The 23,558-nt window shown below is 34.8% G+C and overlaps 4 long non-coding RNA genes across 5 annotated transcripts in view; 1 reads left to right on the plus strand and 3 right to left on the minus strand.

The window, feature by feature from the left end:
• The window catches only part of LOC128203705 (uncharacterized), a 291,364-nt gene that overhangs the window by 30,443 nt on the left and 237,363 nt on the right, over positions 1-23,558 (minus strand). The window lies entirely within an intron of this gene.
• Positions 2,020-7,511, plus strand: LOC128203704 (uncharacterized). Of its 2 annotated transcripts, none has more exons than XR_008256013.1 (4): positions 2,020-2,309; positions 5,038-5,240; positions 6,402-6,611; positions 7,092-7,511. It is a non-coding gene; the product is annotated as an uncharacterized LOC128203704 (long non-coding RNA). The 2 variants fall into 2 exon arrangements; XR_008256014.1 differs by having other exon boundaries at positions 2,025-2,309; positions 6,472-6,611.
• LOC128203706 (uncharacterized) lies at positions 9,631-16,045 on the minus strand. Its single transcript, XR_008256017.1, has 3 exons — positions 16,010-16,045; positions 15,319-15,469; positions 9,631-14,588 (listed from the first exon to the last, which is right to left on the minus strand). It is a non-coding gene; the product is annotated as an uncharacterized LOC128203706 (long non-coding RNA).
• On the minus strand, positions 16,724-18,468 carry LOC128203708 (uncharacterized). The gene is made up of 3 exons (XR_008256018.1): positions 18,220-18,468; positions 17,629-17,794; positions 16,724-16,966 (listed from the first exon to the last, which is right to left on the minus strand). It is a non-coding gene; the product is annotated as an uncharacterized LOC128203708 (long non-coding RNA).

A 23,558-nucleotide genomic window follows, 5' to 3' on the forward strand; every position in this document is an offset into this window, starting at 1 on the left:
TCTGTATTTTCAAATAGGAAGAATTTCATTGTTAAGAGGTTCAAAGTGCGGAATGAGATTTGTAAATTGTGATATTATGCAGTCTTATTAATAGCATTGACCTATTAACTATCAGCAAAGACGCGTCGTAATAGTTAGAACATATAATTATTACGAAGATGTAGGACTAAAATGACGAGAACAAGTGCTTTTTTCAAACAATATACAGAAATAAGGTAGTGGTTATAAAACCGTAGATTTACTTTGAAAGTCTATTCCGATTTTAAGTGGAGATCCTACGGTATTTTCAATACACTTTTATCGGATTGTAAGTGGTGTTCATGTCTTTTGGTCAGCTAAGTTTCCCGCTTTTCATATAGTATCTGGACAATTTATACATTTTGTAGGTATAAATATATATAATCATGTCGGTTTCCCATGTAGGTTGTTGGACATGCCGTTGAGTGTTTATTTTAGTTTTATCCAGTACTTCTGTAGCAAAAACGGTCTTTAATTTTGGATCATGATCATCAATTCAATCCGGTCAATGACTGCGACCTGCGTTAAAGAAAAAAAAGCTTATTAGAATTGTCAGATGCAGCGACATCCATTTACAAGTTGATAGTATTGTTTTGTTACGGGGAGTTTACGGCATGCATAGAGTTAGTTATCTATAAGGCCTAAAAACAAATATGTCTGTTTCCTGTAACCCGACCGACCGTTTTTTTTTACCGCCGACCGCAACTTTTTTATGCCCCAAAATTCGAAGTCAGATTTTAAGCGATCTCTGGCCTGTGATGAAAACGATAATTTAAATAATTTAGTATATATATATATATATATATACTCTTTATTTCTACTTTTCAGTGATTATACATATAAAGTTATTGACATGTTAAATGTAAAGAATAATGAAATATAAATATGTGAATAAACAAAAATAGAATGGTGTGTGATAAAACATGTAAACACAATAGCAAGAAACAACATGAAATAGGTTTCTGTAACAGCAATTTCTTTATGAGTTACAAAACCCTAATTCACCCATCGTCAAGGCTTATCGAAATTCGAAATATAAACCATAAACCAGGTTGGGATGTTTTAGATGCAACTCCTTGTGATTACGTCATGTTTTATAGAGAACATTATAATAAGGACTAATGCTTTCTATAGTCGGTTGTACATATTTACCGTGTCATAAATGAATTTGAGCGTCTTATTCAGAAATGTTTTCTGCAATTTTGAGTCAAAATGAAACGCAGTGAGAGTCTCTGCTTGAAAAAGTATGCGAAAAAACATTTCATTTTCAGCTCTTTTAAGAAAGCTTACAAAGTAGAACATAGATCACTGAACAGTTTTTAGACTGTCGGCTGCAAGCCGACAGTCTTTAGAGAGCGGTATTTCAGAAACGCGACTAGTCGCCTGACACGACATATTGAACATGAATATATTAATACACACCACCTGCGTAGCAACAGAACTACTTACGTGAATGTGGGGCGTCAAGTACCTGCTTATGTGTATTTAACGCGTTATTGCCTTTTTTATGACAAACATTGCGTGTTACTCTTAGTACAGTTGTACCGTTACAATTTGTTGAGTTTTATTGAACAAAATAATGAAAATTAATGAAAGTATAGCATTTACATACGAAGTCATTTTACCCTACATCCAATAGTAAGCTACACCACATGTTTGCACCCCGTGTGACGTCACACATATCCCGGCATTCAAGACTGACCCGGCAAACCCCGGCAAAGAACTTATTTTATGAATGAAAGCTATTTAGAAATAAATCATACGCGGTTAAAGAGTTCATCCCTGCGTTCAGTAAAGATGTTTGCGGCGAACGTTTGCTGTTTGGTTTCCCGCTTAACTTTTAAGCGCTGCGTTGCAACAGGGATACAAAACAGAACGTTTGCGAGCGTTTTGTAAACGCTCGGCTTACTGAACGCACTGATGTAATATTTTGTGAAATAGCTTTTATGTTTCAAATGATTTTTTTCTGCAGCAATCGAACTATTGTGTTTGTTTGAGTAAATTATTTGGATTATACCTATCACAGTGTGTCAACGTTATGCCTATTGTTATTTTGGACTATAGGGTGTAGTTTTTAAGTCATACACAATATGGCGGCGATTATGCGGAAATGAAATTGAATGTAACTTCGAACACGTTCTTCTACAAATTAACCCACCTGTATTTAGTGCTATTGCTTTAACATCAATCGAAGCAAAAATGGCATCAATGTATGCGTCTAAAAATGTTAAATTTAGATGGAGACAATCCAGAAATGAGCTCCCAGGAAGTGATCGATTTCGGACACGAAGGTACAGTACATGTACATTAGTCTGAAATAATAGACGTGTTATACGGGATTCTTCCAATCCCTACAGTCTAAACGGTTTTGTGCAAAAAGTGGGGGTGTTTGAAAAATATTGAAATTGTATTAAGTGAAGTATTTTATGGTTGAAATGGATAATAAAGTAAAGATTTATATTCATATTTTACCATGGAAGTGCAAAGCTATTTTGCTAAAAAAAACAAGCATTTAATGCATTAAAACACATTATTTACCTTTTCATTAAAAGGAAAGTTGACTGACACAGACAACAATTATGCCAAGTGGAACAACTTGACCCAATCGTAATAATTCGGCCACCTCCGACAAGCTTCGAGATAATACATTGTAACAACTCGGCCTTGGCCGAACAATCTGAACACCTCAGCCAGTATCCAACAGGGATTGACTATCTCGAAGCTTACCGAAGACGGCGAGTTGTTACAATTGATGGCCGAAATGTTCCGATTGTTGTAAAATTGTGAACTGCAGCCTTGCAGGTGCCCTTCATGTATATATTGTTATGTTTTGACAGAATGAAATGAAGAAAAAACCATCAAACTCATAATTATTTGCTTGATATTACTTTTTGGTTACGGAATTTATATAAAATAACATTATCTGGTAATATTTCTTGTTTTTATGATATGTTATAGATGCAATATGCCTTAACCCGGAATCCCGATCGGAATAACTACCCACTTTTCGTACAAAACAATTTGTACGTGAAGGATTTGCTGTATCAAAAATCGTAAAAAAATCTATCAACGTACAATTAGTTGGACTAGAAGGTACATCTAGCTGATCTACATCTCTTAGTCTAAATATTTGTACATTGACGGACTCTTTTTACGATTAAAAAAAAATGTATATATATATATATATATCAGACAATGCGAATGACCGTCGGACAGTCGGACATGTCCGGTATATTTCCATTTTGACCGACGAAACTTTTGTTTTGGTCGGTCACAATGTCCGGTGAAAAATTACAGTCAGCACCGTTTAATTTTCGGAAAATTTACTTTCAGTTTCTAAATAAATGTTCAGAGTTATTTTTAACTATTATATCATGATTATTCAGCGTGTTAATCCGTGTATCACTATTTGTAAACCCCGTTTCGACATGTTTCCGTAAAAGCCGATAAAACGCGTAAGGTTCCGATCTCAGCTCGTACTATAATACTTTTATTTTACGGAAATGGTCGGAAATTACAAAATGTATTTATTTTCGGCGAAGTGGTTCCCGGCAATCGTGTTAATTTAAATATGATGATTAATATATGACTTTCTTTCCGCTCTGTTTAACATTGCCAATAACAAGAAATCTACTTTCGTTTTTGCATAAATGTTGTGCCTGAGTTTGACTTGTAGTACAATTCGATACATTTTATAACTGTATTGTATCTTTAATTTAAAGATGAATTAAAAGAGTAAGATCTAGCTGTTCCATTGGTAGGTGAACATGATATGAGTTTTTTGGGGGAGGCAAGGGAAAAAAAAAATTATGACATAAGATTCGAATATTGATTTTTTTTTACATGTTTAGCTTTTTTTTTGTAATTTATTATAGTACTGTAGGACAAATCTAACCAAAAAGATCTAAACCTGTTATAATGGGGAATTACAAAACTTGTTTAAAAAAGAGGCTTAAAATCAAGGTTTAGGCTGATGTAACCAAATACTGTTTGTAACATTGCGACAGGTAAAAATTTGTTGCGACAGGTAAACTTTAAGTGTTTACCTGTCGCAATGTCCTGTGAAGGAGAAAAGGTTTTCGCGTTGTCTGATATATATATGGCAAATCCTTCACTACAACATCTTCATGTTACTTTCAATTCAGAGTTGATTATTTACTAAAATTATTTCGCATTTTTAATTGTTGTTTAACCTGAAACGTCTCAACCATCAAAAAAGAACATATATGCTTCAATAGTCTAAAAAAATAGACGTGTTATATGGGATTCTTCCAATCCCTTACGTCTAATCGGGTTTGTGCAAAACAGGGTGGGGGTTGAAAGATATTGAAATCGTAGTTAGATAAGTATTATATGTTTGAAATAGATATTAAAGGTTTATTTTCGTATTTTACTTATTACCATGTAAGTGCAAAGATTTTTTTCACAAAACAAGCATTTAATGCATTTAAACACAACCATTTTACATCCATGTAAATCTATGTACCGCAGCCTTGCAGGTGATCTTCATGTATAACAGTTTATATCATTATGTTTTGACAGTATGAAATGAAGAAAAACACTCATCAAACTCACAATAATTCGTCAGCTTTTATTTTTTGTGTACATAACTCATATATTAGATATATATAATTATCTGACCCGGAATCCCAATCGGAATAGCTACCCACTTTTGGTACAAAAAAATTGTATGTGAAGGATATGCCATTTCAAAATTTGTAAAAAGATCAGTTAAGTTACTATTATTTGGACTAGTGCTTCAAGTGTTTGATTTATTGTCTCTATAATGTATAATGCACCTGTCAATTGTAGAGCCAAGCTGGGAGCTGCCTAAAAATCAGTTACCCAGTTAGCTCAGTTTGACAGATCTCCATGCAAGTGTTCACATGGTCGTTGGTTCAAGCACCATACCAGTAGCATCTTTTCTCAAAGGTTTACTTTAGAACCCATCATCCATGAGTAAACAATTATGATTTTTTTATTAAATATTACAGGCCATGTTCTTTTGTAAACTTTCAGATTGAGAAGTGCCTGGATACAAGGCTAGTATTGTTAGCATCATCTGATACAATCAACTGGAACAAAGCTGAAATGGCTGCCTGACCTGACCTAAAAATTGGATGGCAGTACATCAGACTAGAAGATTACAAGTATTGAGGTGGACAAAATGAAACCTGAGCCTACCAAAGCTGACAGATTGCATAAGAAACACATAAATGCAGGTATTTACTGAGATATTGTAATTATTTTTTGAAACTTCTCTTCATTTAGGAAGTTCAGTTGAAACAGAGTTGGCAAAAAAATGAACAAAGGTATATACATTTTGAATTCTAGTTCAAATGAGAACTTTACTGGCCAGCACAGAATGGTAAAATGCTAGTCTACCAATATAAATGTGCCTGGTTCGAATCAGTAAAGCTGATGAATGTACTGGTTGTGTAGCCAGGATGTGAGTAGGTCTGCACTTGGCTGATAATGCATATCATATGTTTAAGCTGCACTCTCACAGATTGTCTGTTTTACCAACTCTTTTTTTATTTCTTGGTCTTGTAATGAATTATTTTATGCGAATTTCTGAACACTGGACATAACAGACAACTGGAAAAAGGGGATCGCTGCTTTCTTATATTAATTCAGTAAAAAAAGACAACTGAAAATATTGGAACGCTGTTTTCTTATTTTAATACGGTCAAAAGATGATGTTCTGTGCCAAAAATCTCATTTTTAGTAAAGCGTTAGCTTTTAACCATAAAACCAATAGTTCCAAATGTAAATATAAAAAACATGATCTTATCTTTTGTCAGCAGTCTTATTTCATCAGTTTTCATACTGCTTTTCATTAGCTTATTCCAAGCCAAAAAGTAAACGAAGTTGTCAAAACCTTCAATCTGTGACTGAGAGTGCAGCACTCTTACAGATTGAACGTTTTGACTACTTTATTTATTTTTTGTCTTGGAACGGGCCAATTTATGTGATAATGCATGTTAACCATTCATATAAGATTGCTGACAATAAATTTGTCAGAAAATGTTTATATTTAAGTTCAAAATGTTTTATGCATTTTTCTTAAACCGTTAGTAACGCTTTAAGCCATAAAACCTTTGTTTTCGACCTGAAATATGGAAGTCTGCAATCTAATATTTTGTCAGTAGTCTTATATCACTGGTTTGCAGATATTTTAGCAAAAAAATAGGTCATTCCAAGACAAAAATACAAAAGTTGTAAAAACAGTAAATCTGTCAGAGTGCAGCTTTAAATGACTAAATGTTTTATTTGGCTTAATTTTCACCTAAAATCTTATAGTTTTGTGGCATCTAAATGGTTTGTTTTTAACAACATTACATGTGCATATGTATATATTTGTTCTTAAATTTGTAATTTAGATTGGAAGATTCATTCTCTGGAAAGTAGAAAAGGGCATGTTATTACATACTGTTATCACTGCCATGACAGAAACCATATTGAGGAGCTGGTCCACCTGTAGGAAGAATTGCGCTATTGGTTGGAGCAGCACTATTACCCAGCCATACACCAGCACTTAGTTTGTCATAGGGAGCATTTCTGAGCAGTTATGGAGACCACTAACTATGCAGGTATGTCATAATCAAAATCTTGGTTTATATATTTTTTTTATAATTAAGCATCTGTTGAGAAGAAATTTATTTCTAGATTGAAGACACACACTATAATTTGATGCCCAAAATTATATTTCTTATTTTAATGCGTTATCATGTCTAACTCATTTGACTTAAATGATCAAAGCAAAAGAAATGCAAATTATTAATCTGCAGATATACAAATGTAAGCTTTTTTAACTGGGGAAATTGTTGCCACTTGTCTATTAATTAAAGAACACATTTATAATTAATAATGTTTAATCTGTACACAAATCATATGCCTTCTTTGTTTTAACCATCAATGTCAAAGAGTCCAGCATGATAATGCATTAAATTGAAAAAACATGCATTAATTTATATGAACCCTTTAAAACAAAGACATTTCCTAAATCCAATAAAAAATAATTGAATATTGATGCAGAGTTCAGTTAGAATATAATATAACTTTTTTGGCAGTTGTTGCAGTGAAACTGGCACCAGTGTGTTTTCTGTAGAGATAAAGAGATAGTGTCCAGCAATGAAGACCCAACTCAAGATCTGACCTTGTAAGGCCAATATGAAATAACTGTGTGGGAAAATGGGCAAAACCTGCAGTCAGGAATGCACAGAAATCATCAAAAGAACAGTGTTAAATTAATCTTGAATAACTTGACATTTATTTTGTTTGACATATTTATTTATGGTGCAGTGAAAACATTCTTTTTTTCTCATGGTTATTTAAATTTAGAATTGAAAGGAGGGAACATCACTATGTAGTTTCATGTTCATAGTCAGATCAAAACCCATGTACATGCCCAAATGAGCATTCGAAAATATCAAAATGGTACTTGTTGTATGTAATGTAAGTTAATTAACATAATAAACAAAAATATTTAATCAATTTCAATTTATTATGCCCCTCAAAGAAGAGGAGTATATTGCTTTGGACATGTTGGCCGCTACGTCCGTCTGTCTGACAGTAGACCAAAGCTTTTCCGGGTGATAACTCTACAATTCCTAGACCTATTGTCAAACTTGACATGAAAGTTTGGTTTAACCAGTAGATGACCCCTTTTGATTTTAGGGGTAATATGGTCAAAGGTCACAGTGACCTTGAACAGGAAGGTGTCAAACCATACTTCTGACTGATAAGTTGACAATGCCTGCACCTATGGCCCTCAAACTCAACATGGAGGCTAAGTCTGACTATTAGAAGATCCTATTGATTTAAGGGGTCATTGGGTCAAATGTCAAGATCACAGTGACCTTGAATGCTAAAAGGTTGTACTAATAATGACTGGACAAAGCCTGCACCCATGGCCCTTGAACAACTTGACTTTGGGGTTGGGCCTGACCAGTAGGTGAGCCCTATTGATTTGTCACAGACCATTGAATGCAAAAAGCTTGCCTGTGTGACAACTCGACAAAGTCTGCACCCATGGCCTTCAAACTTGAAATTTATGTTTGGGGTGACCAGCAGATGACCCCTTTGGATTTGGAGGTCAAGGTCACATCTCCAATATTGGTCATTAAAACTATGTCATTTACGTATTCCCTGCTGCTAAGAGGATACATGTTTATCAACAAATATCAGCCATCATCTGAATATGAGTGAAAACTGTACCAACTACCCTCATACTTTGAATAGCATAATCTTAAAACTGCCTCAAAGGCATCTTTTGTCAATGAAAAACCAGGTGTCATTTCGGTCCATGCATATTTCATTCAATTGTCCAGATATTCTTGACAACATGGCGCTAATTAATGCTGCAGGTTTGAAATTTAAGACATTAGTTTTTTTTCTTCAGCACCATGCAGATTTATTAACACTTTTATAATAAAAACAAACTAGAAAACAAATTTTAAAGATATTAGTTTTTTTCATGGTATGATGCCACAGCACCATGCAGATTTGTTTTCACTTTTATATCAAAGAAAGTAACTCGAGCACAAATTTTGTAGATAATGTGGACTCTGTTGATAGAAGTTCTGGGAGGCATTTTTAGGCTTGAAAGAGCATCATTTTAAAGTCATATTTTTATTATGTCCCTTGAATCTTGGGTATAGTTTGTATTGTATTTGCATTTTAAAGACATTGGCTTCAACAGACCCTAATGAAATGAAGGAATGTAATTGCTTACTGAAACTGTTATAAGCGACATCATAAATTGAAGCAATTTTAACATAATGAATATGCATTTAACTAATTTAAAGCGGTTCAAAATTAGGAAATTTGAATTAAGAATCTTGTAGGTCATTGGATACATGATTAAGTAGGGCCAATATATTTGTGCTTATTATAATCACATTTATCCTTCTTCATCTACCTTAAAGAGTGTTCATCATTTGTATGAAATCATTTGATCACGTTTCATTTGAAAGAACTTTGGGGTAGTGTTTGCCTTCTTCAGTTACGTCACCGACAGTCTTGCAGCGCTTTCAGCGCTTTGATTTCCTTAGCCAAGCAGTGCCATAACAGCTTACAATAAGGTGTCTGGCCAGTTCAGAGACATGAGCGTTACATATTTTACACGTGTAGGGTTTAAAGTACCGTACTATTAAGACATTCACCGCGCTGATTGCATGTATTATTTCATCTCTTCCGTTGGCAAGTAACCATAGGTTAGAAGGTACAATGCTGTCATGTGTTGTAATATGATATCGGCGACCTGCGAGTGGCCAGGCTTATCAGCAGTCTGTAGTTAGCTAGCATCGAATAAACATCGTAAACTACATAGCAGTCTTTATCTATCATCCCTATAGTTAACAAGTACAAAAGTTGCTGCAAGATGCAGCGATTGGATATTAGCGCGGGCCAACTATTGGTTATGCAAGTCTATATGTAGGGTCAGAACGAAGTAAATAAAGTGAGGGCAAACATTGATTGTAGATGTCAGTGAAATGAAGTTACTGAAAAGATGACAGAATTGGGCTGTTGTTTTGAAATGAAAATAAAACTTAACACAATAACAATTGTACAACTGATGGTATATCTATGACAGAAACCATAATTGTTTCAAATAACTTTATTCATGAACTGTATCAATATACGCACATTTATAAAATACAACATGGCCACAGTGGTGGTTTTCTTTTGGAGTGGCTGATATGATAGCTGAAATGTTAAATATGCCAACATGATTTGGTAAATTCTGGGCAAAGTTCGAAACGTTGAGAATTTGAAGTACTTTGGTGAAATGTTGACTTTAAACAAGAGTAGCACCAAAGGTTTATCAAAAAAACTAATTAAGGACATCTGCTTAAAACAATGTTTACTTTTGGCTAATAATCAGCGAAACAAGTTGACCGTTATAATTAAGTGATACGAAGCCATTGTTTCTAACTGAAAAACACACAAAACTGTTTGTTTATGTAACAGATTTTAACACAATTAAAAAAAATGCATTTAACATAAACTAAAAGAAGTTGGTTATACATGAGCTGAAAGAAAGAAGTCTGATCATCATTATTAATGTCATTTTCCTTGTTCTGTGGCGTAGATGATTTATAGGCATGCAGGATGTTTTAAACAAAGGAAACAAGTTTAGCATATACTGACACTTATAGGTAATAAACATTATGTAATCATTATGCATTATGCACTTTTAAGGCATAAGATATAAGAATGATGAGCAGAATGTGATGCAGGTTGACAGTGGTATGACTAGGAAGTTGATCACTTAATGTGTGTGGAAATATAATGACGCAAAAGATTTATGAAGAAAGTGCTGAAAATTATAGGTTACAATGAAATGAAGTGAGGAATATGTTTTAATACATGAAAAATGAAGCATTTGTACAAAGTTTGGTGGAAATGTGTTAATGTTATTTCGCCTGTAGAACTTCTCATTCTTTAAAATATGACATTGAAATATAAGAATAAATACTGCATTGAGTATTATTGAAATGTGAACATATGTACAAACAAGAAAGAACATGAGCAATATGACATTTTATATACATTTTGTATACAACAAAGAGTAAAAAGCATGATAACCAAAAATACAACAGAGTTAGTATGTACGCTGGGAATGGTAGAGTTGTACTAAAATGAAATAAACAATAGAAAGAATATTTGTTATAATTTGGTGTAAGTGCGACAAATACATTATGACCAATACATGGAATAAGAATGCACACAGACAAATTAACACAATACTAAAATACATGCTGCCACTATTTCACTGAAGTATTCACAATGTACAAGAAGACATAAGCAATGCAATAGAACAGGCATGAAAGAAAAGAATAAAAATGAAAATACATGAAAACCTAGTAATATGTACCTAGTAAGCAAATGCACAGTATTTGAATGTAACTATTTATAGGGTGATAAATATCTTTTACATGGGGGGGGGGGGCTTAATTGACTCAGTTTCAGTTGTTATGTTGGAATTAATTGGGTTGAAAATAAGAATATTTGTTAAATGATTTACTAACTTAAAAGTTTGAAGTTGTCAGACCCAAAACTATAAATGATATGCCTGGAGTTTTATATTATCAGACAGTATAAGCATTGCTGATATGGTTGATAGCCAAAATGCCATTATTTTTTAAAGTTTGAAAACCCATAAATCTAGAAAATGAAAAACAACAACACACAATGGAATGGTTAACGGTCATGCCAAAAAAAGCAGGGTAAGATGAGAAGTTGAAACAGGCATTCATTTTTAAGCATTATGAATTCTAATGTTTGTAAATGGAGAAATGGAGAGTCAGTGCCTATAAAAGAGACAGATTGAACGTTTTGACAACTTTTTTATTTTTTGACTTGAAAGGAGCCATATTTTGCGAAAATTCATTGAAACCAGTTATATAAGACTGCTGACAAAAAAAGATTGCAGATTTTTATACTTAAGTTCAAAAATTGATGTTTTATGCAATTTTCTTAAACTGTTAGTAACAGCTTAAGCCATAAGACATTAATTTTCAAAAGGAAATATAAAAATCTGTGATTTGATCTTTTGTCAGTAATCTTAAATCATTTGTTTGCAGATATTTACACAAAATTTGCACTTTCCAAGACAAACAATAAAAAAAAGTTGTAAAAATGGTAAATCTGTGAGAGTGCAGCTTTAAGCAAAATAGGTAGTAAAGAAGGGTGACATGGCAAAATGACATAGTGATATAAATACAAGTATTTCTTGTAAATTCACATTTTGTAACTGTTTAAGTAAGATGTTGAAAAACAGAACATTGTTAAATATATGTACATATAAGACATTAATTTAAACATTATTTGGAATTAAACTTAGCAAAAGCATAGTGATATGCACAGAGCATTATGTCAACATCAGTGTTCAGATAGACAAAACCTTGAGTGAGAAGCCTTATAATACTGTTAAATGTCTCTGATTTTAGGAATATGTTTTGGAAATAATTATTGAAATTGCAGAACATTTAAGAAAACAATAGGAAGATAAGTTATCATTATGATGAAGTAATTAAATAATGTAAAGATTCTGTAAAGTCATATATGGTGACTTTAAGATATTAGCACAACTGTAACTGAACATATTGACATAATGGTAAAACACAACAATGGCAAAAATGGAAGTACACTATTTTATAAATATCAAATCTAAAATCCCCCGCCACGGAGTGGGGTGGGGATTATTGGCGGATTATAGAAACACTTCGTCAGTCTGTCTGTCCGTCTGGCTGTAACATTTCGTGTCCGTGCTATAACTTACTTATGCATTGATGGATTGCCATATTACTTGGTACAAATGTTGTCCTCATACTCGTGACCGCGCTATAAGCTTTTCCTGCATATATCAAGTTTGGTCACAGTATGCCAGCCTTAACTGTTAGCCTTAACTGAAACAGTAATCTATTTTTAGTAACAGTAGCCTCGACCCTAGGGGGCCAAAAAGCATCCATTAAAGCTCTGCGTAAACATGCCCCATAAACTAAGTTACCATGTCAACCCTTACTTGAGTTATTCAGTACTTACCATATTTCTATTTTGACCTTGACCTAGACCATAACTCTCGGGGTCAAAAACACAATTTCAGGAAAGGTCTCTATAAACTCTTCATATATACCAAATTTGGTACCAATATGAAGAACCTTACTTATGAAGAAGTTATTCAAAAACAACCCTTTTTCTAATAATAGCAACCTTGACCTTGATCATAGGGGCCTCAAACGCATTCCCCAAAAAAGGTCTCCTTAAACTCTTTGCATATACCAAGTTTTGTCTCTTTATGTCAAACCTAGCTAAATTATTCGATACATAAGGTGACTTTGACACTGTCCTAACACTAGCCCGCCCGAACAGTGACACAGGTCATTCTAATAAATAATTTTCCCTTTATGAAAATGTGGTTAGGAATATAAAAATGTGCCTTTCAAAAGAAATTAAAAGAAGAGTAAAAAAAAAACATTCAAGGGCAATAATTTGTATTTAGGGCTAACATGAAGTTGTGTTCCTTGTTGTAAGATAGTTAATAATTCTGCGAAGTATTAAGTGCATTGAATGAAGGTATAGAAGTTTTTTTTATTAAAATCCCAACTTGCCCTAAAACGTTAACCTAAGTCATTCAGGGGCCATAACTTGTATTAAGGATAATATAGAGTTATGTAACCTCATTGTGTGATGGTCCTGAACAGTTGTGTGAAGTATTAAGTCAATTCAATGAAGGGTATATAGAAGTTATCAATAAATATCCCAACCTGCCCTAAAATTTTAACCTAAGTTCCATAGTCAATCAGGGGCCATTATTTGTATAAAATATGACATGGAGTTATCTAACCTCATAATGTGATGGAACTGAACAACTGTGTTAAGTATTAAGTCAACGGAATGAAGAGTATTGGACTTATAAGTGAAAATCCCAACTTGTTCTAAAACTTTAACCTGCCCTAAACCTTTAACCTAAGTCAATCAGGGTCTATAACCTGTATTAAAGATAATACAGAGTTATGTAACCTCATTGTGTGATGGTCCTGAACAAATGTGTGAAGTATTAAGTTAAATGAACGAATGGTATAGAAGTTATTAATAAATATCCCAACCTGCCCTAAAACTTTAACGTAAATTCGATAGTCAATCAGGGGCCATAGCTTGTATAAAGGAGTTATCTTTTTCCATTATATGATTGCCCTGAACAACTGTGTGACGTATTAAGTCAATTGAATGAAGGGTATTGGACTTCAAAGTGAAAATCCTAACTTGCCCTAAAACTTTATCCGGAAACCGACGCCAGGGCTAATAGTATAGCCCACCTCATTCTTCAAATAGTTGAGCTAAAAAAACACAAATGTGATAATATATTTATAACATGTGTTTTCTCTTCAAAAACAGTAAAACAATGATATGACATCACCACAAAATATATGTATCACTTTATCGAAAATACTTAAGGCTTGCTATTTCATTGATGTTCTGAATTAAGAGTCATTTTCCTTCTTTTTTTTAGCCAAAATAACCTTGACATTGATCTTACCTACACTACACACAATATGAATAGTCGTTTATTATATGTTCAAATATTCAAGAATATTTTAGGTAACTGATCGAACAACTTGTACTTCTATATTCCCACTCTTGACCAGTGGTTGTGTACAATTTCAACATACCGGTCAGGTTGCGAGAAAAACAAATTGCCTTGTGTTGACTTGATGTAGTGTCAGCTAAAGCATTGAGGCAGGTTGTTTTGTTAAGAATCAATTGGTCTTTTCACGCTTGCAATGACAAGTTTTCCATTTGCAAACTTTACTCTAGCGTTTATAGGGAAGAGCACTGTGAGGTAAAAGTGAAGTGCAGTATCGTCACCGATTGTTTTCAGTTCAGGTATTGTGACGAGGTGTAACTCAACTGTTGATGATCAAGGTGGAACAGTTTCCGCATTTCATACCTACTGCTGCGTTTGATAACAACCTCAGCTGTGCAATAGTAGGTCACTTGTGTGAGGGGCTGGCTCTAACATAGAGGACATTTGTCAGGGTCCATTTACTTGTTGCCACACTCTAAAAAGATATGATAGGAATTTGTTATGATATCATGATAAGTAAATGTAGCACTGAAGACCTGATAACATGAAACATGAGAAATAAAATAACTCTAAACATTAAACTAAGGTGAAGTTGTTAGGTTTCAAGGTTGATTTCATAAGCTTTTGAAAGGTGAATTGACAGTAATTTGCAATTTGATGTCAATTCTGAATCAGGTTATACAAATCAAAGATTGATACATGAATTGCAGAATAATAATTAAGATTAAGTATTTATATACATGTAATGATTTCATTAATTTATTCAGCCATTGAGTTAAACAATTTTGTTAGAAAAGTGAAAAAAATGTTATTAAATTTTTAGGAAGGCTCGTTTAAAGGTCATGTATTTTGTGCGAAATAAATATCAAAATGATGTCTAAAAAAAGATTATATTGTGAAATAATGTAAGCCTGTAGAGTTATTTTTTTTTTTAATCAGTATATGAAATTGTGAATAATTGTAAATACATTCAATTATTTATTCATTGAAATGCTTCGAAACATCCATATATTTTGTTTTATTAAAGGTTGAATGTTAATACCAAAAGCAATGCTATTTAAAGTTGCAGTAAAAAAATTGCCTAGCTTTAGTTGTGTTACATAACAAAACAAAATGCAGAAGGTTTTGGATTTCATGTTTAATATGAATGCTGGCTATTGTTTAGAAACCATAAAGTTAACAGGAAATTTAGAAAGAGAACAAACCTGGTTTTGGGCAGTGGGGCAGCACTGATATTTGTGGGCTGAAGAATACTCATTTCTTGGAACTCCTCAGTCCTGGCCCATTATTGTTGGTGCTGTTTTTGTCATCTTGAAGCCCTATCTGTTCAATATATAACAACTCTTGTGGTAGAAACTGGAATGTAGGATGACAAATATAAATATACATTTTATTGAGACAGAATTCCGTAAAACATGTTTATTATTTTAAACTAATGCACCAGTCAATTGTAACCACGGCCCCCAAGGTCCGGGGGTATACCGGGGAAATGAACCATGTTTTTTAACTTTCAGGTGGCCGTGTAGTGCCGGGTGAATGGGATGGTTATGTCTTCGCTTTAAATATAGCGGGTAATGGGCCTAACCTAGGGCCCCTGGGATGCGGGGGGCATTTGGAGCGATTTAACCATCTGTTCAACCCCGCAGGACAGGATTTTAGCCAGGGTTGCCAGTAGTCATTCTAAAATGCCGTCCAGGCTTTTTTTTTTAATAATGGTTAGCCTGGAACGTCATTCATAACAAAATTCGTAAACATGTAAAAACTGTCTATGAAATGAAATGGTCTTCATTTGTATTCTATTGCTTAAGACTGCCAATAAATACCTTAATTCTTATCAATAACCATATCCATTTTGTAAATTCACAAGCTATTTCTTCAAATAAGTAATTTAAATACCTGATTTCAGTTGAGAGGAGCTTTCTTACTGCCCAAAAGAAAAAAAGGTTACACACAACTATACTTTAAGGTTTCAATCTGAAGTAGTATTTTTAGTATGGATTACCTTCCCCTAACACTATCATTATCAGTTACCACACTTTTGTACTTAATGAATTTGAAAAACATTTATCGTCACATACAGGATTCAAGATTTATTTACAAACTATTCTATGGGCAATGTGGACAATGCATACTATTATACACACATTGCTTAAACATTCATATGCTTTGATTCTTGTTCTTACAGAAATTTCACACACTGGTAAACCTGGGAGGAAAAGTGCCCCCGGTGTGGGGCTTAAACTCACAACCACCAGAATACTAGCACGGCGCTCTAACCAACTAAGCTGACCGGGCAGCTGGTTGTAACCAATGCTGCCACCATTAAAGTATTCTAATTGATGGATATAAGGAAGTCCCGTTGTTATTGTCTTCAACAAGCCTACCGCCACAGCCTGGCACAGGGGACCTAGAATAAGACCAGAAACCGCCCCCCACCCCCATGATATTTGCCAGTCCGGGCAATGTCAACCGCAAGAGAAAACCAGTGATGGTAAGTTTTACAAATAATCGGTAGGACCTGTTTTACAGCTTTTTATAACATTTAGTTTTACTTTGCTGTACAAAAGTTATGGACTATTTGTCCAGAAAAAAGACAACAACCACAAAACATACAGTTAGCTATTTTCTTGTCAATATTTCATTATTATATACATGTAGAAAGCAAACATCAAATGCAGTAGCATTTACAGCCAGAATTAAAATATTTAACAAGACATGTAACTGATTTATTTTAATAGTGGCATCTTTTATTTATTTCAGGAAAGTGGTCATTTGAAGAGAGTCCTTGAAGTTGTTCAGCATGTTGTGTTGTTGGATTCTTGGAAGGATGTACCTATGGTGTTAGCTTCAGTCCTGTAATATAACACCAGTTGTTTCATATTTAATATCAGATTAATACATTGTTGTGTTGAAAACATTACTTAAACTTTGACATTTCTTTGGTGCTTATACATGATATTGTAGGTGTACATCTCTTTATTGCAATGGCAAATATATTTTAAAATATATGCATAAGCAGAAGTTATTTTTCTCTATTAAAGCTGCACTTTCACAGATTGATCGCTTTGACAACTTACAAAAGATCTGATTGCATTTATCATATTTTGGCTCAAAGAGGTTTGCTTTGTGGTTATATATAAGGACTTGATTGAAAGAATGACAAAATTAGCCCCATTCTCAAACAAAAAAGTGTCAAAACAGAAATCTGTGAGAGTGCAACTTTAAGAATGGGATAAACTTTCATTAAAGATAATAGATTTACGTAATTGGCACCAAATATAAGAATAACATCGAAATCATGTACATGTTTGACTTGTTCATTATTCATAATAAGAGACTACAGTGAGTCTTTACAGCACATGCTTGGCAGAATCAAGTGAACTCAATAATTGATTTAAATGATTTATATGAAAATAAGAAATCTATGAAATTGTGTCGAAATGACTGCTACAATAGCCATTGTTTACATGAAATAAATTGATTTATACAGCAAATAAAACCTTAACGATTCAGACCGTTCTGTTCTTGTTTTTTTGGGGTGGTTCAGATATAAATCTGATTTTTGGATGAGGTCTTGCTGATGTGGGCCGGTCCCGGTGTAAGCTTGTCAAATACACCAAACAATACAGTAGCTGCTTGAGGGTCAGGGTTTACTTGACTGGGTTTCCCGTCGACAAAGTGCTGATATGAAAATAAGAAATCTATGAAATTGTGTCGAAATGACAGCTACAATAGCCATTGTTTACATAGTAACCATACGAGTAGATGAGATTCGGAAGCATGCGCTGGTTCGGACAAAAATTTAGTTTTACAATATTTCCTAATTTACTTTGAAGGCGAAGCAGTTTATAAGCTTATATTAAGGTATCAACTAAAAAAGCTTGAATGAAATCAATCGTGTCCATGTTGAACCTTATCTTAAATGGCCATTTCTGCCGATTTGACAACACAAGCGAAAGCATAAATGTACGATGTTTAAAGTTTAAAAATAGTTACACTATCAGTAATTTAGGTCACGGACAACTTCAGTATTAAACAAATTTAAAGCGGATTGATTTGCCCCCCCCCCCCTTATAAGCAACTAATTAGTTATTTCAGAAACATACTTTTTTACAGACGTATAGATGTTTCGCCTTTGAACGATCTTTCAAAATTTCGAAGTTCAACTGTTGGTGATGTCTTCCACAGAGTCTGATCCAGCGATTGCATTTTTCTCGCTTGTTTCGGAAATGGAACGAATTCCACGCCGGTCTGGCTACCTTGTATCCGAATTACAAGTGTCATTACAACACCTTTTTACCATAATATTTAAAAAGGCGAGGAAATGTCAATGCATGTATATGACGGACTCTGGTCAGTTTGACGGACAAAATGGCGGATAACAACACGGCTTATCAGCGCTGTATTCTGATTGGCTGATAGGACCTGTCAATCAAATCCTGTCGTAAGGTCAATTTGGGCCTTCAAAAGTTGTCCAAAATGAAAGTAGAAATACCGCAAAAAACGTGCTACTGTTTAAGTCGAAAGACACGAAACCTGCTTTTAAAATTATAAATATAAAATAACAATAGTTTTTCAGTTCACTACGTAAAAAAGAAAATGATAATACCTTTCCCCAACCGCCAGCGTGTTGACCTCGATATCCCTAGTCTACTGGACGCTTGCATCTGACCCGTGTCATAACCGGGTCATCAGATAATAGACTGGTTCACCGATTTTCTAAGATTATTGTAAGATAGATTCTGCGCATTCGTGGTTTGTTCTTTGATGTAAAAATATTTAAATAAAAAAAAGAGAAGTTTTCTCAATAACCGTGCATTTATGATATTTTTTCTCTAAAAGAGGTATTTAAAAAAATCTCTGGTTTTAATTTGCCATATATTTTCAAAGCCTCACATATTAGAAGATTACCAATCTTTATCTTCTATTGCAAAATCGAACAGGAACTAGTCTAATGGCGAACTGATTCGGAATTATCCGAGAGCGGACGGTAAGAAACGGCGCATGCGCGATCAAAACAATTAAAACACCGCATGCGCAAGCCCATTGCACCAGGGACACTTCTAAAACCATCAATATATGCGCCGGGCGCCGATGCGCCCGCGCAATAAATAATACGACAGATTTATATCAGCAAGAGATCGCGCAAAATCTTCATTACGTTGTGTTCTGTCTTTCCATGCATTAGTATAATACTTTTTAAGGTTAAAATGAACGATTTTCTTCCAGCTATATTTACTAGGGAATGTCGATGTGCGGATATAAATCAGTAAGTAGTTGAAGATATCATACTGAATAAGCAAACGCACAACGCCTGGTATGAATCCTCGTTGGAGCTTGAATCCTCTTAACACATGCAGATTAAGTCTGTAATTAAATATTGTTCGAGTGAAGTGTTCACTAGGAAGGGTACACAACTTTTGTAGAAACGTAAGTTTGCGCTTATCTACCTCCAGCTCTAACGGGAACCATCCTAGCAGACTCAATGCCATATCAGTTCTTGTCCACGTTGATAGATGTTGTATACGTTTAGCAGCTAATCTGATGTATTGTTCAAGCTTCAGGCGATCATGCCCTGATATGTCATGCCAGAGTTCGGAACCGTACAAGACTGTAGGTATACATACTTTCTGGACTAATTGGCTAAGTGTTAGAGGGTTGACGTCACCGGTGGTCTTTTCCATCGCGAGGATTGAAAATAGAGACGCCCGTCCTTTTCTGACTCGTCCGTCAATTGCTTTGGTGCATTTCAGTGTACTTTCAAGTATGATTCCAACGTGCTTTGCTGTTCCTGTGCTGGTTATATGTTCAGTGCCGAATTTAATATTTGTTGCATTAATATGTTTGTTAGTACTAAAAATTATGGCTTTACTTTTGTTAACATTGAAGTCATATCCCCACGTATTAGCATATTTTTTCACAACATCCAATTGCTTTTCTAATACTGTTTTATTTCCACATAGCAGTGTCAAGTCGTCTGCAAGCGTAGGATTACCGCAATGAATACTGTTATTAAGGGTAAGATCGTTTCCGGTAGTTTTAAGTTTCTTTCATTTTAATGATGATTGCACTGTGTGGTACATTGTCAAAAGCTCCGGCAGTGTCAAGTAGGGCAGCATAGACGTTGGACCCAAGTTCGAATCTCTCGTAGATCGATTCTTGTAGGTTGAAGGAAGCAGTAATTGATCCAAAGTGTTTCTGGTAGGCGTTTTGTTGTTTGTTTGGGAGCTGTACATTATGTAAAGAAAGCCAGTGAGTCAATCGTTTGTGTAACAGGTGTTCAAACAGTTTGTATATAACTGGTTATAGTGTTATGGGCCTATAACTGCTGGGATTTGTTTTAGGTTTTCCTTCTTTGTGTATTGGGATTATAATTCCAATTTTACAACTTTCAGGCACATAATAACAGTTTATCATCATTGTAAATAATTTAGCTAGGTATCTGTATAAAACGTTGCCACCATGTTTTAAGTGTTCTGATGTGATACCCTCATGGCCAGGTGCTTTGCGTAGTTTCAGAACCTTAACCGCTAATTCTACATCAGCTGATTGTACGTTCTTCGTTAGATCAGGATCATGGCTTCGATCTTCAGATGCTATGAACTCGTCTACATTACTATCTAAGGTATCAAGAAACTCATTGTTATAATGTGGTTTTCGATTTAGAGAAAATACATTTTCAAAGTACCTTCCGAACTCACACGCTATAACGTGAGGTTCGCGTTCAGTTCTTCCGAACTCACACGCTATAACGTGAGGTTCGCGTTCAGTTCTTCCGAACTCACACGCTATAACGTGAGGTTCGCGTTCAGTTCTTGTTTCCGCTTGTATTTCATTGATTAGATTTGAGCGACTGCCTTTATGCTTGCGAGTTAGTTTCCAGAACAATTTCATATCACAGCTGGCAGCCGAGTTTAATTCGTCAAAATGTTTTCGTTCTCTCTAAATATTGCATGTTTCTGTTTGTTGATAAACGTTAGTTTTGCTGTTTTGTACTGCCTGAAGTAAACATTTTCATTACCTCTTGGTCTGCCCTCCGATATCCACTTCAAACGGCTGGTACGTTGTGCTTTATGCGCTTGTCTTCGTTCCAATATGGTTTAGAATGCTTATTGTATTTACTCAAGCGAAGGCAATTCTCAGCAGCGCTTATAATGCTGTTCACTACATGGCTATATAGTGTTTCTATACTGCGTGTATCATGACATATATCATCAAGATCTATAGCACAAAGGAGAGTTTTGAGTTTCTCCCTATACATGTCAAACTGGTCATCTGAGCATTTGTTCCATGCGATATATGGCTTTTCAGGTAATGCATATACAAACAATGGTATAATACAATGGGTAACAATAGGCAAGTGATCAGATACACATGTACAATCATCATCTATAACAGTATTACAGAGTACTAAATCTGTTTGCGATTTGCTTACAATGATATAGTCAAGAGTTTTTTGTGTGGGTTTAAAGGTATACGGTAGTCCAGTGCTTTTACAATTGGTTAAGCTGTTTTTACTTAAAAAGTCAAGAAAACAATGTGTTCTTCTGTCACAATTATTTCCATTTAGTTGCACGTTAATATCACCACAAATAATTATGAACCCTTCAGACGAATATATGTCATATAAGCTTTGAAGTTCATCGACACCCTCTTCGTAAGCGTCATAATCATAATTCACCGACGGTAAGTATACACTAAATATGAATGTATTTGCAATTGAATTATTAACATTTGACAATTTGATACCAGTTATGCGGTTGGATTTTATATTAAGCAATGTATTTGCAGATAATGCTAAATTATTTTTGTATAAAATACTAACACCGCCTTTACCAAAGGGGGTATCTATATCTACATATTCACAAACAGTAATTGCTCTATATGAGGAATGCAACGTATTGAGAAATCCATCACAGTTCGGCTTCAGTTTATGTTCGCTTATACAAGCAATGTCAATGTTGTATGTTTCAAGTAAATGGCTAAGGAATCCCGCTGAAGACATAGCGCCACGGACGTTCCAGGTGAGGATACTGCACTGTGGAGATGTCGGTGTGCCCATTAATAAGTTTGTAACGCATAGTAACGTTATGTCTATGTTTTTAATGTTCTTCATTGTTATAGATATTGTTGTCTCCATTGAATACGTTCTGCCACGCCGTCTGCGAATACCACTTCCGGCAATACATTTTACGTGGCCAAAAGCGTGTATTTTCAATCGTTTCGCAATTACTTTTATAAATGGTTAGTTTTGCAGCTAAGCCCCCGCGATGTATGTCAATCAACTTAACTGAATCAGGAGTTATTCCGTTGTCAGTTAAGAATTTAAGGATACCGGCTCTGTTTGAGTTTCTTGATATCCCGCCAACGTAATAGCGTTGTGTACGCCGCGGACGTACGCTTTCAAATACCGCTTTTTCAGGTTCTTCGTAAAACTGTCCTTGGGTGTTCGAGCCTGCACTTGTTGGTTCACTTCTGACGATATTTGCCACGTTCGCGAATTCCGATGGTCGTTGTTCGCCAGTGGAGTTACCCACATGTATATTTGGATGGTTATTAGTACTGCTCGTAGCCCTATCACTCACATGAACTTCAATGTGTTGCGCTTTATCCGTTGTATTTGAAGAGGAGCGAATCTCAGTATGTGGGGTTCTCTGCGATATGTCGCACGATCTAAATAACGAGGGTACTTGGATTTGTGGGTTTGAAGAAGAAAGTAGTTTTTGTTGTTGGCCTACGCTTCGACTGCTCACTTTTTCAATTCCGACTTGGGAATGTGATATAACCGGATGTTGTTCTCGAGGCAATTGAACTGGAAGTATCGTCTCTGTCACTGGGCACGCTGTTGGCTTTTCTAGGAATTTTGCTTGTGGGTGATGTTGCGAAGATCCGTGCATGTCTTGAGCTGTCACTGCCTTTTTCGTATTCTCCACATATCTACTTTTTGAAGGGTCTTTGTTTTGTTCTGGATATGCGGGGTCTGGTTCATGAAATTTCGCACTTACAATGGATGCGTATGTTTGTTTGGGCATATTTTCTTGTGATTTTTCGATAGAGGAGATACTACATTTCAACTTGTTGATATTGTCTAGGTCAATAGTGCGAAGGCGTTTACCTTCACTAATACTGTCAGCAAGCATGCCCAGCAGGCACACAACGTTGTTTCAACGTTGAAATATATAGAGGATATTTGTTTATTTCAGTGTAAGATCGTATTTTATTTCACGAGTGTCATAGAAAAACATATTTTCACGAGTGGCGAAGCCACGAGTGAAAATGTAGTTTTTTTATGATCACGAGTGAAATTAAATACGATCTTACACTAAAATAAACAAATTTTCTGTTTCTTTTATGCTTATTTTCGTAGTTTTATTTGTTATTTCTGAATTACCCCCTTTTTTGAAAAGGGTGGGCTTTACGCCGCTACCCGTGGGGCGCCCCTCAT

Source organism: Mya arenaria, chromosome 9, assembly GCF_026914265.1.
Source record: "Mya arenaria isolate MELC-2E11 chromosome 9, ASM2691426v1".
NCBI classification, from domain to species: Eukaryota; Metazoa; Mollusca; class Bivalvia; order Myida; family Myidae; genus Mya; species Mya arenaria.